The sequence below is a fragment of the Alosa sapidissima genome, chromosome 22 (genome assembly GCF_018492685.1).
Source record: "Alosa sapidissima isolate fAloSap1 chromosome 22, fAloSap1.pri, whole genome shotgun sequence".
Lineage (NCBI taxonomy): Eukaryota > Metazoa > Chordata > Actinopteri > Clupeiformes > Clupeidae > Alosa > Alosa sapidissima.
Window position 1 is genome coordinate 16,285,884 of NC_055978.1, and position 16,586 is coordinate 16,302,469.

Sequence of the window (16,586 nt, forward strand, 5' to 3'; positions counted from 1 at the left end):
CATGCTAGTCCCTGGGTGGCGTAATTGGTGTTGTTTGCGTGTAGTGGGTTGTTTGCCAGGTTCTGAGATGATATGATGAAGGCTATTTTCCCTTCTTCTCGGCTATCATCTGTTTTTCTCTCTGTTCTGTCCATTTTTTCTGTCACACACATTGTTGCTTTCAGTTTCAAACTGCAGCTTTCAGCTGATCTGTACTGAGGGCTTTATGGCATCAGGTTGTTTGGATCCTGAAGATTACTGAAATTGCTTCACCTATATAATATATATATATATATATATATATATATATATATATATATATATATATATATATATATATCCTTCAGGATATATATATATATATATATATATATATATCCTTCAGGATATATATATATTATACTGATTACACATTCTTACTGGTTATGCCCTACTGAAGTTGTCACTCCTTTTTAGTTAACCAGTATAATATGAGTTCCTCCCGCTGATGCAATAATAATGTTGCAAGAAGACACAATATTGTTCAGATTATACAGCGCTCAACAGAATATTAACACCTTGTTCCTCTTCATTTTAATCACCGGCAGCAGGCAGATTCTCATTCAGGTAATAACGAGCATTTCTCTCAAGAGGACGAGGAATTGTCCTGGAATATTGCGCTCCATGCAGATGTGTTTACAAACCCGAGTGTCCTCAGACCTTGGGTGCTTAGCCTCTCTCAGAGCGCAGGTGTGCTGTTTGTGTGGACCGAGACATCCATTATGGATATAGCTTGACCCGTCCATTAGCAGCGGCCCCTGTTGGTGCTGCCTCTCTGCCCTTGTTGTTGTTTGCTGCTGCTGCTTCTGCTGCCTCTGGTGTAAATGAGCTCTCGAAGCCTCCACCGCCGCTGCCCCGGCCGCCCGGCATCTCCTCCCCGTTTCCCAAAATAGACCACTGCCACAGCGAGGCCTCCTTCACTCCACGCCGTCGCGTGTATTGTCTCCGTGTTTGTTTTGTTGTGCATCATAAGCACCGTAATTGTTTGGGCTCTAATGAGAGGACCCCATTTCGGCTCCATTTTTGCCTCCATCTTGGCTCGGTGCCCGATGTAATGTCTGCTAATGTGTCGACTCTCTTTTTTGCTGCTGGCACAGATTTGAATTCAATTCTGCTCATTTCGGTGAGTGATTTGCATCTCATTGCATTTGCAGTGCATTCGTTTTGTGCATATTTCTTTCTCTCTGAGAGAGCTTTCATCCAGAGAGCTGGAGACTGATGAGGCTAAAGGTGACTGCTTGGCTGCTAGCTTCTACTCAGAGACTTGAGAAGAAGGAGATGGAGGAGATGGGAGATGTGGCCAACTTTGATTTATTACGCCGAGACAGAGAGAGGGAGGGAGAGAGAGAGAGATAGAGGAGGCAAAAATAGAAAGCATGAGGTAGATTGATAGAGGTGTAAAATGAAAGGAAGAGGACAAGAGCTGAAAAAAGAGAGGAAACAAGAAAGAGATGGACATGCTAAAAAATAAAGAGTATGCAGAGTGTGTGTGTGTGTGATGTTGCATGTATGTGTGTGTGTGTGATTGTGTGTGTGTGGGTAGTGGTGATGGCTCTTCTTTTAGTGTTTATCTTGTTCACTCTGCACAGGACAAGGCATTGATCCGACTCAACTGGACATCTCTGTGTTAAATATGAAGTCAATAAGCTGTTGAACACGCATCGACCTTCAGACGATAAGGAGGGGGCACTCTGGTGATGCCAGCAGTCTCTCTTAGTATGTGTGAGTCAGTGTGTGTGTGTGTATATGTGTGTTGAACACTTGATTACTAAGTGACTGTGTGTGTGTGTGTAACACTTGATTACTAAGTGACTCCGTGTCTGTGTGTGTGTGTGTGTGTGTTTGTGTGTGTGCGTGCACGCTCATGTTAACTGTTTGAGAGATAGAGAGAAAAAGTGAATGTTTGACAGAGAGAGAGAAAAAAAGTGAATGTTTGAGAGAGAAAGAGAGAGAGAGTGAATGTTTGAGAGAAAGAGATATTTGTTTCTCCTCCTAGACTGAAATCTGAAATCAACATGGCCATGTGTAGTGTAGAGGCTCATCCATATGACATAGTGTGTAGTGTAGAGGCTCATCCATAGGACATGGTGTGTAGTGTAGAGGCTCATCCAAAGGACATAGTGTGTAGTGTAGAGGCTCATCCATATGACATGGTGTGTAGTATAGAGGCTCATCCATATGACATGGTGTGTAGTATAGAGGCTCATCCATAGGACATGGTGTGTAGTATAGAGGCTCATCCATATGACATAGTGTGGCTGCTGTCCTGAGATGAGCTAAGCTGGTTGTCGAGAAGCCGTGTGTCGTGCTCAGAGTGTCATTCAGAGTGTCAGAGCGTCATCCAGTCTCTCAGGCCTCAAAGGGCCTGCTGTTGGAATGGCATCATGCTCTGCATCCTTATACACACAGATGAACACTCACATGGTCTCTCTCTCACACACACACACACACACACACACACACACACACACACACACACACACACACACACACATACACACGCGTGATCGGCAGCCTCATCTTTGATCTCTCTGTTGCATCATTCAGCGTGTGGCGTAATGCAAGCGACATCGCACTCTTTCTCAGTCTTTCTCTCCGTCGCAACAAAAACATCTCTGTTCTTTTTTCACCACCTCCGCTCCACTCTCTTTCCCCCTTTCCTCTCCTCTTTATCACCAGTGCACCCCTTTCCTCTCCTCTTTATCACCAGTGCACCCCTTTCCTCTCCTCTTTATCACCAGTGCACCCCTATCACATAGGGCTCATATTTTAACAACACGCTTGCACTGAGGAGGAAGCAAATGACAGCATAGACAGCATTTTCCCCCTGATGCAGATGGCTGTGTGTGTGCGTTTGTGTGTGTGTGTATAAGCATATTTGTCTGTAGATATATGCACGTTTTTGTGTGAGTGTTTGTGTGTTTGTATGTGTGTACATTTTGTATGTGTGTGTGTGTGTGTGTGTATGCGCATATTTGTTTATAGGTATATGCATGTTTTTGTGTGTGTGTGTGTGTGTGTGTGTATGTGAATATGCGTCACAGCAGATTAGGCTTTTGAGGGGTTTTAATAATAACGACACGTTCCCCATGACGCTGCGCTCTCTCGGCACTGCACGGTAATCTCATCACAGATGCGGGCAAGCGCCACTGCACCAGCGCTTGGCATCGGTGCCAGAAACGCACCCGCCGCTATCGCCGCTGCCATTAATCAGAAGCTAATGCCTGTGGCAGTGCCCGGCTCCCAGGTGTGCAGATTGGATTGGGTTGGGTGGGTGTGTGTGTGTTTGGGGAGGTGGGGTTTTGCTTGTGTGTATATGTGTGAGTTTTGCTCGTGTAAGTGTATGCGCCTGTGAGTGTGTAAGCATTTGTGTTTGGGTGGAAAAGTGTGTGTGTGTGTATGCATGATTGATTTTTGGATTGAGAATGTGTTTGCTGGTTGGATATTATGGCTTATTTTGTTTGTGTATGAGTGTCTGGTATCTTGGTGAGTATGCTATGCTTAATGAGATTTGTGTGTGTGTGTGTGTGTGTGAACTTGCTGATTGGAGTGTATGTGTGTTTGAGCTTTTGTTTCTCTGTTGGTGTCTGTAGTTTTGCTGCTTGTTTGTTTGTTGAGCATGTTTACTTGTTTAGGTGTGTGTGTGCCTGTGTGTGTGTGTGATTGGTGCCCGTGTCCTTTGGCAGTGTGGGGATCAAAGAGATTGGGCTCCTGCTGTCTGCCTCCAGGAGCTGCACACCTCTCAGGTCCCTGCGCTGAGTAATCAGAGCCACCGCACCGCTCCGCAGGCTGCTCCCATCTCCATCAGTCACCACACGTCCAGCCCCTCTCGCTTTCTTTCTCTCTTTCTCTTTTTCTTTCTTTCTTTCTTTCTTTCATCCGTTCCTTCTTTCTATCTTTACTTAACTTTCTCCTTTCTTTCTCTTTCCTTCCTCTCTATCTCTCATCCTTTCCCTCTTTCTCTCTCTACTTAGATTACTTAACTTTCTTTCTTTCTTTTTTGTCCATGCTCTGCAACAACACTGTAGTACTGTAGAGCGCTGCCTCCCTTCTATCTGCTGGCTGAATATATATGCAGTTGTTTGCTGTATTTTTTTAATGTGTTTGTTCCTGTACAATGAGAAGCTAATGGAACTGCTCCTATTTGAAGAAAGTGCTGTCCCCCAGTCTCCCTCTCTCTCTCCCTCTCTCTCTCTCTCTCTCTCTCTCTCTCTCGCTCTATGAATATATATATCAATCATTCTCTCTCTCTCTCTCTCTCTATGAATATATATCAATCATTCTTCCTCATCACCTCACTTGTCTGGAGATAAACTTTTTCTTCATGTCTTTCTTTACTTTTTCTCTCTCATTGCCTCCCCTCCTCTCCCTCTCCCCCCCCCCCTCCTGATTCTCTCTTCACTTTTTCTCTCTCATTGCCTCCCCTCCTCTCCCTCTCTCCCTCCTCCTGGTTCCTCAGTCTCCCTGCAGTGTTATTTTGTCTCACTGCAGGTCAGGCAGGCCAATACAGTAGAGGCACTGAGGCTTATGAAATTCAGCAACATCACAGCTCTGCTGCTTGAGAGTTTTACTCTCCCCCAGCAAGAGTGAAATGGATTTGTGTGTGTGTGCGTGTGCGTGTGTGTGTCTGTGTGTGTGTGTGTGTGTGTGTGTGTGTGTGTGTGAGAGAGAGAGAGAGATAGATAGTGTGGTGTGTGTGTGTTTGTGTGTGAGAGAGAAAATGTGTGTGTGTGTGTGTGTGTGTGTGTGTGTGTGTGTGCGCGTGTTTGGCTCTGTTTATGTGTCTGTCTGTTTGTAAGAGAGTGTTTGGGAGTGTGTTCATAAAAAAGGACTGTAATTCCAGAAGGCAACATTGATAAGAGTACTGCTTCTCCATAGCAGAGACCGAGAGAGTGAATGAGAAAGAGAGATAGAGAATGAACTATTAATTCCGTATTCACATGCTTATACACACATTGCTGTATTTTATTTTCTATTTTAGAGAGAGAGAGAAAGAGAGAGAAAGAAAGAGAGAGATGGGACACTTCGGGCCCATGCTGGTCAGCTCTCAGGCAGAAGCAATCTCATCCTTCTCCATTTGCCCACTTTCAGGGTAGCAGCAATTTCCCATATGGGAATGGAATGGGTACCTGGTGTTACTGACCGCCGGTCTCAGCTCTGATTGACAAGTCACACACACACACACACACACACACACACACACACACACACACACACACACACACACACACACACACACACACACACACACATAAGGTTGCACACACACTACAAATAAAAAAAAACCTGTGAGCTGCCAGTATGCCAGGGAGAGATGAAAAGATCATGTCTGAATGGAGGGAAAAAAGTGTGTTGGAATTTCTTTTCTTCCTTTCTCTCTCTATCTCAGGGTATTTCCATCTCTCTCTCTCTCTCTCTATCTCAGGGTCTTTCCATCTCTCTATCCCTGTGTTAGTGGGTTTGTTTACTTTGTCTTGTGAGTTGGAGAGTTGTGAATGAATGTGGATAGGCCTGAATAGCACTGAATAAAGTGCTGTGAAAGATGACGTGTGTGTGTGTGTGTGTGTGACACTGGAGCCTCTTTGCTTGGCATTGTTGTTGCCAGCAGTGTCATTGTGCCCAGGGCGAATGTCAAGCCCTCTTAGCCACACCTCTGTAAAAGTTTGTGTGTTGAGATGTCTCTCAGAGCATTAAAGGAGAATTCCGGTGTGATATTGACCTAAAGTGTGTTGAAACATGATACCGAGTGTGAACGTATGTCTCATAGCCCATCTCGGCTTGTCCCCTGCACTCCAAAATCTGGCGCTAGTTAGCCGATGCTACCAACAGCTTTTTCAATAGTGGTGCTTCGGCATCGGGCTAGCCATGCAAATAAATCACTGTTTTACACCCATTTACGAGGCTCAATGTATCTCCACACTTCATTGGTAGACTTCCGAGGGCCCTGACATTTAAAACGAGACATTGAGAACTTTGAAAAAGCACTGGTAGTTTACTTACAAGACGATTTATACAGACAGTATATTCACGAAGTTTAGCGTTTGCAGCCATCTTGAATTTAGTCACGATAAGTCGAGCAACGAGTAAGAATGAACAGGTATGATAAGGGATCAGATTCCAAAAATGATTCAGTGGAAATGCATGGATTCCAGTTTCTTCCAGTAGCAGCAACTGGAATCCATGCATTTCCACTGAATGTGTAAAACAGTGATTTATTTGCATGGCTAGCCCGATGCCGAAGCACCACTATTGAAAAAGCTGTTGGTAGCATCGGCTAACTAGCGCCAGATTTTGGAGTGCAGGGGACAAGCCGAGATGGGCTATGAGACATACGTTCACACTCGGTATCATGTTTCAATACACTTTAGGTCAATATCACACCGGAATTCTCCTTTAAGGCAGAGGAGTCATTGTTACATCAGTCAGTGTGTGTATTTAGTGTGTGTGTTAAGATGCCTCAAATCATGGAGTCAAAAGACTCAATTCTTACATCAGTGTGTGTGTGTGTGTGAGAGTGTGCGGGTGTATTGTGACCTTGGTCTGAGCCAGTATTTATTCTTGTATATGTGCGTGTTTTTTTATTATATTTTGGTTTGTGTGTGTGAGTGAGAGAGGAAAAAAAGTGTCAGGATGGATGCAACATCCCTTTTCCCTCAGAAGCTAAGGATTTAACTCTGCTCTGTTTTCCAGTCACTTGTCTTGTGTTGCCTTCACGTCCACCCCCACCCTGTGCATCCGTGTGTGTGTGTGTGTGTGTGTGTGTGTGTGTGTGAGATAGATAGATAGATAGTGTGGTGTCTGTGTCTGTGTCTGAGAGAGAGAGAGAGAGAGAGAGAGAGAGAGAGAGATTCTGTGTGTGTGTGAGAGAGAGATAGATAGTGTGGTGTGTGTGTGTTTGTCTGTGTTGCCTTCACGTCCACCCCCACCCTGTGTATCCTTCCACAGGTGGAGGTGCAGGCTGAGGTGTACAGTACACTGATCTCCAGACGAGACTGCCCTGAGCTCACAGCTCAAGCCGAGTCACACTGAAGTCCAAAGCAGACCTCTATGGACACACTCTGCGCGTGGTGCAGAATTGATGAGGCAAATTTCATCATCCCACTCAGTCCGTACGGACTGTCCTTGCCACACCAAAAAAATGTTAAATCCGTACAGACATGCTTATTAGCTGCACTGAGGCACAGGGAGTTCACAGGGCCGGAGTGGGACACTAAATATTGCCGGGAGATTTTCAGCTCCAGGGGACGGGGCTGTTGATGGGAGTGTGACCCAGCTTGGCCTAATTCCTATTTTAAGGGGGAAATCTGGGACTCCTTAAAACATCTTGAGTAGTCTGTGCCCCGCTGATATGCATCTCATGCCTGCATCATGCATGTCAGGCTATCATAGTTGTTACCGTGTTATAACCAGGGCCTCGGGGCGTCAGAGTGAAGGGCTGTGATCGCACAGTCCAGACTGCTGGAGGGCGCAGCAGAGAACTTATACAAACAGCAACATCATGCGCTCATCCCCGGCATCAGGCTGACTGGGAATTCCAGCCACTCTGCTACTGTTGGGGATGCCACACATGCCTGCGCTTTGTCTGAACAAGTGGTTAATTAGTTTACCTGCCCGATGCTCTAGGCTGTTTGGATGCAGAATATGGTCTCTCTCTCTCCCCCCCCTCTCTCTCTTTCTCTCCTTCCCTCTTTCTCTCTCTCTCGCTCTCTCTCCTCCCCCCCCCCCTCTCTCTCTCTCTCTCCCCTTCCCTCTCTCTCTCTCTCTCTCCTTACCTCTCTCTCGTGGAGGTGTTGTTTTCCCCCCCTCTGACCTCCAGTATCAGCCATCAGTCAGCTCCCAGAGGGCACATCCGCGACACCCGCGAGCTTCCACAAACCCGTGTTTGAACGCAGTCCAATCAATCAATGTGATTTATCAGCGTCCTCCGCCTGGCAGCCTGCTCCTCTCCCTCTTCCCCGCTCCAGGGCCTCAGGAGAGGAAATAGTATTGGCCGGGGCGCCTGTTTTGCGGATTGAGTTGTACAGGGGTCACGGATGGAAACAAGAATTCATTCTGAGACAAATTACATGCAGGCTAGGATTTATAGGGGCACTTGGGTTGTCATTTGGGAGGCGTTGCTTGCGAGTGACCTACAGAAGGGTACGTGCCTGCGTCTGTCGTGCTGCCGGGCGCGCTCGATTTGTTGCTGTTGGTGTCCGAACCATCGATTTGATCTTTAGTTCTTTGATCGGCATTACAGTTAAAATCCAACATCGAAGCTATTTTCATGAACTGTATGAGGAGGTTCAGAACTTTGAGGATGCGCATTGAAGTGCGAGAGGAAGCAGGTGATCATAGCTTCACAATCAGTGGGACAGGCCTCCCGTCTTGATATTGTGGACATGGGACATGGAACCCAAGCTAAGAGCATGTCTAGGCAGGGTGCTAGTTCCTGGGGCAAGCCGCTTTGGCACTAGCTAAACTTAATTTGCCAAACCTAGAACAGGTGCACTACCAGTGAATCAAGCTGCTGAATGCCGTCATTGGACCTCCTGCTTAGAGCTCTCGACTCGTAATCAATCTCTGGCCTAAAGGGACCAAGAGAACAAGCCTCATCCCTTATACTGGATCTATATCCTGCCAAATGGGGTCTAAGCAATGGGGGTTCTGGTCCAACCAGCAGTCCAGCTTCCTGTTCTTCCCAGCAGTCCAACATTCTACATTCAATCTGATGCAGGATCATTTGCTTATTTATCAGTGTAACTTCCTGTATAAGAGAATGTGGAATTGTGACTGGCATAGAGCCTACTGTTCTGCTGGGCTGTCTCTGGAACACTTGCTGTACATAGATCGCCCTCAGCTACAGGTGTGTGTGTGTGTGCGTGTGCGTGTGTGTGCGTGTGTACAGACATACAGTGTACTCCCATCTTTCAGTTACACCTGGATTTGCTCCTTTTGTACTGGCCAGTCAGAGGCCTGGAAGCTTTCCAGGGCACCAACTGAATGAAAAAAAACAGCACACTGGTTATCACCCAGTAATTGCCTGAGACAGAGCCAACTTCTATGAGTTTGAGCGTGAGTGTGCAGCTTATCTTGCGAGGCGAGCGTTTCTTCAGGGAAGCTCACGAGAGGCGAGAGGTAGCAAATGGCTCTGCAATGCCCAATGAAGGACGGGAGACAAATTAGAAACCAAATTGATGATTTCCCTGCCTCCGTGGCCCATCTGCAGTAGGCGAACCGTAATCTCTCCGGTTTAGTAATGCAATATTCAGCGCAGGGATTTGATTAATTTGATACGGACCATTCAGCATAAGGAGTGAAACTTTCCAGGGTTGTGTGGGTGTGATGGGTTGTGTGTGTCCTTATACTGTAGTTAACTAAGGTTTCTTACTAGCCTGTTTTTGCTTTTGCACCCTATTTTTTATAAACTTGGAATATGTAGTATACAATATGTTCTGAGAAATGGATTTTTTGGAAAGGCTCTGTGAACAGGCATGCTACACATAATCTTTTCGCTCACAAGCAGAATCTTTCCCTCACACAGAGAGAAGTTCTTTTGTAGGCAAGGAAATGCTCATTGTCCCTCCAGAGGGTTCATGGAAGTAGAAACAGCCACTTCAAAGCTGTTTTTCGCTATAAAGCCCTCTGATTCGTTTCCACAAAGAGGCTGCTTCAAATGAGGATCTTTTCTAGTTCTGCAAGGACAATAAACTCCCGCTAGGCTATAGTAGACCCCCAGCTTTAAAGCTCTCTAACTCTAAGCAACAACTTGCCACTCTTAGAAGTATGCTTTTATCAGGCATAGTCTGGGTGTCATCTTCTAATTGATCGGTGTCATGTAAATAAACAGTAAACACGTGTGTGGTTCCCACCAGCCATCTAGGATATGGACTATTTAGTCCTGTGGTTCCAGGATGGATGGAACTTCCCATGAAAAATGAAAGAAACACTGTCCAACTGTATTACCCAATGACACCAGTTAGCATGCCAGCAAGCTTTTATCCGTACCAACAGGGATGTTGGTGCCATTTAGGTAGTTTGTTTCAGGCCATAGTTAAAAGCAAAGTGACTTGTATTTACTAAATGACACAAAGTAAAAAGTAAAGCGACTGGTATAAAGTTACGCAGACACACAACGGCAACCTCAGTTTAATGTTCCACCGTTAAACTGAGGTCCTGACTCAATGTGGTCCTTAAAGATCCCATGGAACTTATCACGAAGAGTAGAGGATTCCTTAGTTTTCTGGCTAAATTCCCAACCTGGCTCATTCAATCTGGCCCCCTAATCATCCACCAGTGTAATTGGCTCATTCATTAATTCCCTCACTCTCCACCTGAAGCAAGTTCTGCCGCATAATGGCTGTCATGTGTTACTCAGGTGCGCACTACAGATTGGTGGTGGTTTGCGAGGTCACCCCTTCAATGTAAAGCGTTTTGGATGCCTTGAAAAGCGTTCTCTAAATACAATGTAGTGTTGTGTTGTGTACACCAAAACACCTTCCTGTTGCTTTAAGCATGCGAATGATTCTAGATATAGAATAGATAATAGATCTCTCTATTGCCGCTCACAGACATGATGAGAAGGATGAGAAATCGCCTAACCCTCAACAGCTAGAGAAGAGTTTCTGTTTACACGCACCCTTGACGTCTCTGGAAGCGGAGCGATTTGTATGTATCTGCATTATGATGGATGGACTGCGATGCTGGCCTGGATCTGATTAAAAATCCTCGCAGGCAGAGATCTAATCATGGCCATTTGTGAGATTAGTTTGCATGGATAAAGTGGAAGTGATTTGTATCCTCATTATCAGGCCCCAGGGCTCTGGGCTCTGTGTTGTGTACACACACACACACACACACACACACACACACACACACACACACACACACACACACACACACACACAGTGGTTCCAAGTCACAGGTGGGCATCTAGTAATCATTAGAGGTCCAGCCCAAACCGCAAATCACAGTAAAAACTTTTGTGGGTGTCTGGATGTGTGTGTGTGTGTGTGTGTGTGTGTGTGTGTGTGAATTGTCTGTGCAGACATATCTCTTTGCCTCTCTCTCAAACTTTCTGTCTATTCTTTGCCTGTTTCTCACTTTGTGTGTGTGTGTGTGTGTGTGTGTGCGCGCGTGCATGCGTGTGTGTGTGCAAATGGCAACTGCTGCTGCTGCTGTTGCTGCTGCAGCAGCTTATGAAGCCTGATAAAAATCTGGCCTGTGCTATTTTAGGACCCACTCCCAGGATGAGGCCGCCGCTGATGGAAGCTGCTGATGTCATGGCTGTTGCCTGGCAACCAGTGTGTTTCCAGTTGGTAGAGTCAGAGCCATAGGTAGAGTCTGTCTGAGGATGTGTGTGTGTGTGTGTGTGTGTGTGTGTGTGTGTGTGTGTGTGTGTGTGTGTGTTGTGGGGTGGCTGGGGGTAATAGGTTATTACATGTTATGTGTCTGCCAAAACTCACTGGCATTTGTCCACTAATCTCCATCATCGATAATACAAACACACACAATACAAACACACACAATCCTGTAGTACTGGCGTAATCTTTAATATTTTCGTCCCTCTTTTGTGGACATTAACATTTGTCTCTCTGCATTAAACTAAGCGGGAGTATGCAAACATTATTGAACATTTCTGGTCCTCTCAGTGGATAGTGTTGTTCTGTTTTTGGTTCTGTCTGTTCCCAGTCAGACATTCTCTTCTTAGCTCACTCACTCCATGTCTCCTCGTCAGTTCTTCCCAGTGTGGTGTGCTTTTATACTCGTCCTAGTTTGAGAGGAGTTTCCGGGTGTGCTGCCTCAAACTTCTCTCTGCCAGCTCCTCTGAAGTCGCAAGTCAAGCGGCAACCTGCAGACTTTAAATCTCTTCACTCTCCTCACCCTCACTCTTTATCTCTCTCTGTACACTCTCTCTATCAATCTCTCTTTAACTCTCTGTCTAACACTTTCTCTCCTTTCTCTTTCTCTCTCCCTCCCCCTTTCACTCTTCTGTTACCTATGTTGTGTTTCTATTTTAATTTCCAAACTTTACCAAAAAAACTTATTTTCCAGTTGGAACAGTCTCCCTGTCTCCTGCTCCATTATCTCTTTCTTTAAATGTGTGTGTGTGTGTGTGTGTGTTTGTGTTTGTTGTGTGTGTGCTCTGTCTGAAGCCTCTATCAGCCTGCCTGTGTTGAGTGCTTCCTCATTAGCTGTAGCAGGCAGCACACCCATAATAGGCTTGCTTGGAGTCTGAAGGGTCCTCTACTGCTACTTTGATTACTCCTCCATACTTATATATAGCCATGTGTTCTCCTGGTGGGGATGGTTTTGATTATTCCGCCATGCTTATATATAGCCATGTGTTCTCCTGGTGGGGATGGTTTTGATTATTCCGCCATGCAGCCAGGGTGTTTGTCAGTAGCTGTCTCTTTTGGACAGAGACATGCTGTTGCGTAGTATGACACAAAAAACTTGTAAATGAATCATAGGGAAAGATCAAGCGACAGGCTGTGATGTCCTTAAATAGAAGCTCTGATGACTAGATGTGTGTGTGTGCGTGTGTGTGTGCGTGCGCGCGTGTGTGTGTGTGCGTGCGCGCGAGAGAGATCACCGTCACCACCGTTACTTAATAGTTAATTAATATAATGGCACAGAGGATTGGCTGCACATTACAGTTTCATCTGTTGATGTTTTCACATTTGTGTGTGTGTATGTGGGTGTTCACAAGGTAAGTGTCTTCATATATTAAAAACAACACAGACTATTTTAAATCTTAATATAAGATTGATAACACTCGGTTAGACCAGAAGTTTTTGTATAGTTTGTGTGTCTATAGTCAGAATCAGAGTCAGAATCAAACCGGTAGGCAGAGCCAAATGTGGTATCGATGCTGCCGCTTGTACCATGCACGCACACACACAGACATTAGTGTGTTAGCAACGTTACTGTGTCTGTGTGTGTGTTTCTAGAGCATGAGGGAGATCAATAAGACACAAGCTAAACACATTTAACATTATCTGTGTACTTTTTTCTGTGCTATATATATTCGAGAGGGAGAGAGAGAGAGAGTGTGTGTGTTTGAAACTTCTGAGTCTAGGTCAACCAAGAAGGACATGGATATTTGTTTTCTGGTATGATAGTGTGATTGTGTTTGGAGATTAGAAAGGGGAAGGTGTCTGTGTGTGTGTGTGTGTGTTCTTTGTCCAGCTCAGCTGGAGGCCCCATGACCTTGGTATCTGATTTGTCATCAGCCTTGGACTTTGAGTTACCCAGGCAACAACAGAGCTTCACCACCTTGGGCTACTCACACACATTCACACTCTCTCTCTCTCTCTCTCCCTCACACACACACACACAAATACACACACACACAAATCAAAGGAAACTAGGAAGGGTCATTTAGAGGACGCTGGCATAGATTTGTGTGCTTCATGACTCTGACTACAGTTTGTAAGAGTGAGTTTGGAGGAGAGGAAGAGATAAAGCAGGCTAGGATGAGGGTGTAGAGAAACTGTCGGCTAGTGAGTTAAACACACACACCGACACACACGCGTGCGCATGTAACGGATGCCAACGGATGTAACGGATGCCAGCCAATTGTTAGCGCGCTCGCCTCCCGATCTGAGGTGCTGCTGTTCGCGGGTTCGAGTCCGGGCGTGTGCAGGGCTGAATCGCGCAGGTTCAACACAACGCAGGTTACACACACACACACACACACACACACACACACACACACACACACACACAACACACACAGACACACACACACACGCAGTGGGGCAGCCGTGGCCTACTGGTTAGCACTTCGGACTTGTAACCGGAGGGTTGCCGGTTTGAACCCCGACCAGTAGGAACGGCTGAAGTGCCCTTGAGCAAGGCACCTAACCCCTCACTACTCCCTGAGCGCCGCTGTAGCAGGCAGCTCACTGCGTCTGGAGTCTTGTGTGCGACTGGTCTTAGTGTGTTCTTCAAAGAGTATACTTATACTTATACTTACACACAGACACACACACACACACACATATTCTTAACACATGTAGCCACCTCAGGTGTGTTGCTATGTTCTGGATGTCCCCTACCCTGATAGCAGTCATCAGCTCGGAGGGAGATTGATGTGCTTGTGGGCTCCTTTCTGACCAAAGAGAGGGCGTACAGATCCTATATCATCACACACACACACACACATTTTTCACATTACGATTTCCCCTCATTGGCAGTGTCACCCCTGTTCCTCTCTATTTCTCTTCACAGCACCTGGCTTTGGGAGGCAGAATGGGATTGTTTGTGTGTGTGTGTGTGTGGGTGTGTGTGCGCGTGTGTGTTAAAGCCAAAAAAAGTTAATCAGGACACACTCATGCCACTCTGATGGATGATCAAACACTGCCCCAAACACACACATACACACACACACACACACACACACACACACACACACACACACACACACACACTTCGCAATCATGATTGTGATTCCAGCTAACAGAAACCATCACAGCCCATGCTGGCCTAGACCAGTCAACACCTCCATCTAGATAGAGTTGGCCTGACTCCAGACCTGCTGGAGGAAAAGCCCCATTCATCTCCCTGCTAATTCCTCTGGTCAGTCCCAAGGCCTGGACACACACACACACAAACACACACACACACACACACACACACACACACACGAATCAATCACCAGGTCCAGATCCATCACAGACAGACGTCCCTGTGAGGGAAAGTCAACGCCTTGTCTCGGGAGATGAGCTTGTTGATGCGATGGAGGACGTGTCTGCTTCTTAAACAGTCAGTTGATGGCAAGGAAAACATTTTTTTTTGGCTCTTTGTAAACAGGACAGGGGATTTACTGTCGGCCCGTCAAGAGATAGTTACGGTAGACCCTGATGCTTCCCTGATTTCACTGCAATTTAAAGCCTTTGGTTGGTTTACATATTTATGAAAGATTTTCAATGAAATAATACATCACTCTAACTCTACAGGCCCCGTTGTCATCTTCAGAAACAGACTGCTTTCTGGCTGCTTTGTTAAGCGTTGTCCTGTGCTGGTCATTGTTCTCTTTGAGCCGCCCACAGAGTGTCGCAGTCTAATTGTACACTTTGATGCCCCGCTGGCAATTACACTGGCTGCCTCGTCACGCCTGATTCAGCCTTCGAGTTTGCACAGTTCACTGCTCAGCTTGTCTGTGTGTATACTGTGTGTGTGTGTGTGTGTGTGTGTGTGTGCTGGGAGTCACTGCTTTACACCAGGCAAAAGGACATGAACCCTCTCAACTTGGAGACACTGGATTCACAGATACACACACACACACACACACACACACACACACAGATGCTGTAAACACACACAGAGACAAATATACAATAGTGGGTGATGTGACCATGACCATATGAGTCAACATCACTACACAACTCACTTATCACCTATTTTCTGACCACTGTGTATGTGTGTGTGTGTGTGTGAGAGAGAGAGAGTGTGTGTGTGTGCGATTGTGATTGCATTGAGCTTACACATGCTAGCTTCCTCAGTCTGACATGCCCCAGGTGGCCAGTTTCACTGCTGTTGCCTCAGGCTTCTTTTCTCTAGTGTGTGTGTGTGTGTGTGTGTGTGTGTGTGTGTGTGTGTTTGTGTGTGTGTGTGTGTTTGTGTGTGTGTGTGTGTGTGTGTGTGTGTGTGTGTGAGCAGTATGCCTGAGTATGTTTCTGTATGTGTATATTTTGGTGTAGTTTTGTATATGTGTGCTGGTTAAAATGCATTTGCACAGTGGTGGATACCCTCTGATTGAAAGGTTTTCTCCCCTGTATTCCCAAAGGGCCACTGTAGGCATATGTGGTTGCATATTCACAGCAGTGAATAGGCTTGATCTTGCTCTGTCATTGAATGGAGCAAATAGACTACATTTTACACACACACACACACATACACACACACACACACACACACACAAACACACACCACCACTCTCACTCTCACCTCTCACTCTCTCTCTCTCACACACACACACTCACACACTTTACAACAGCAAAAGACGTAAAGGCAAATTGGTCTTCTGGAGTGAGATAAGGCTAAAATAAACAGCACACAGCTATTTGAAACGGGAGTAATTAAATAATCTTGGAGGCAAGAGAGCAAAAAACCAACAAAGAAATTACCCCCGTTATCCAGGAATGGATATCATGAGGGAAAAAAAACACTGAGACCCACTCAGAATTCAACGCTCATTCATGGCTCATTTCCTCTCCCTAATAGAATAGACTATATAATGCATTTAATTTACAGAAGCATTTGCAAAGACCTGCCCTGTATACAAAAGAATTACACCAAGGACATAGACATGGAACATGGAAAATATCTCAACAATTGTTTGCACAAACAGTGGTCTATTCCACCAGCAAATACCTGCATCGTGATAGGCAGGGAGCCATCACACACTCGTGGGAGAAGGAGAGCAAGATTGAGCGACAAGGATGGGAAGGACATGAATATATCCATTGATGAAACACAACATGTCCCGACATGAATATATCCATTCGAGAATGGAACTGCAGGCCTATACTAGGTTATAGTAATTTTACAACAGCCAAGGGCCGTTGTTTGGCACAGCAGCA

The 16,586-nt window shown here is 45.8% G+C and overlaps 1 protein-coding gene across 2 annotated transcripts in view; it reads left to right on the top strand.

Moving 5' to 3' along the window:
* acss3 (acyl-CoA synthetase short chain family member 3) overlaps positions 1-16,586 on the top strand; it is a 48,610-nt gene that overhangs the window by 24,602 nt on the left and 7,422 nt on the right. The gene's annotated exons all lie outside the window — the stretch shown is intronic.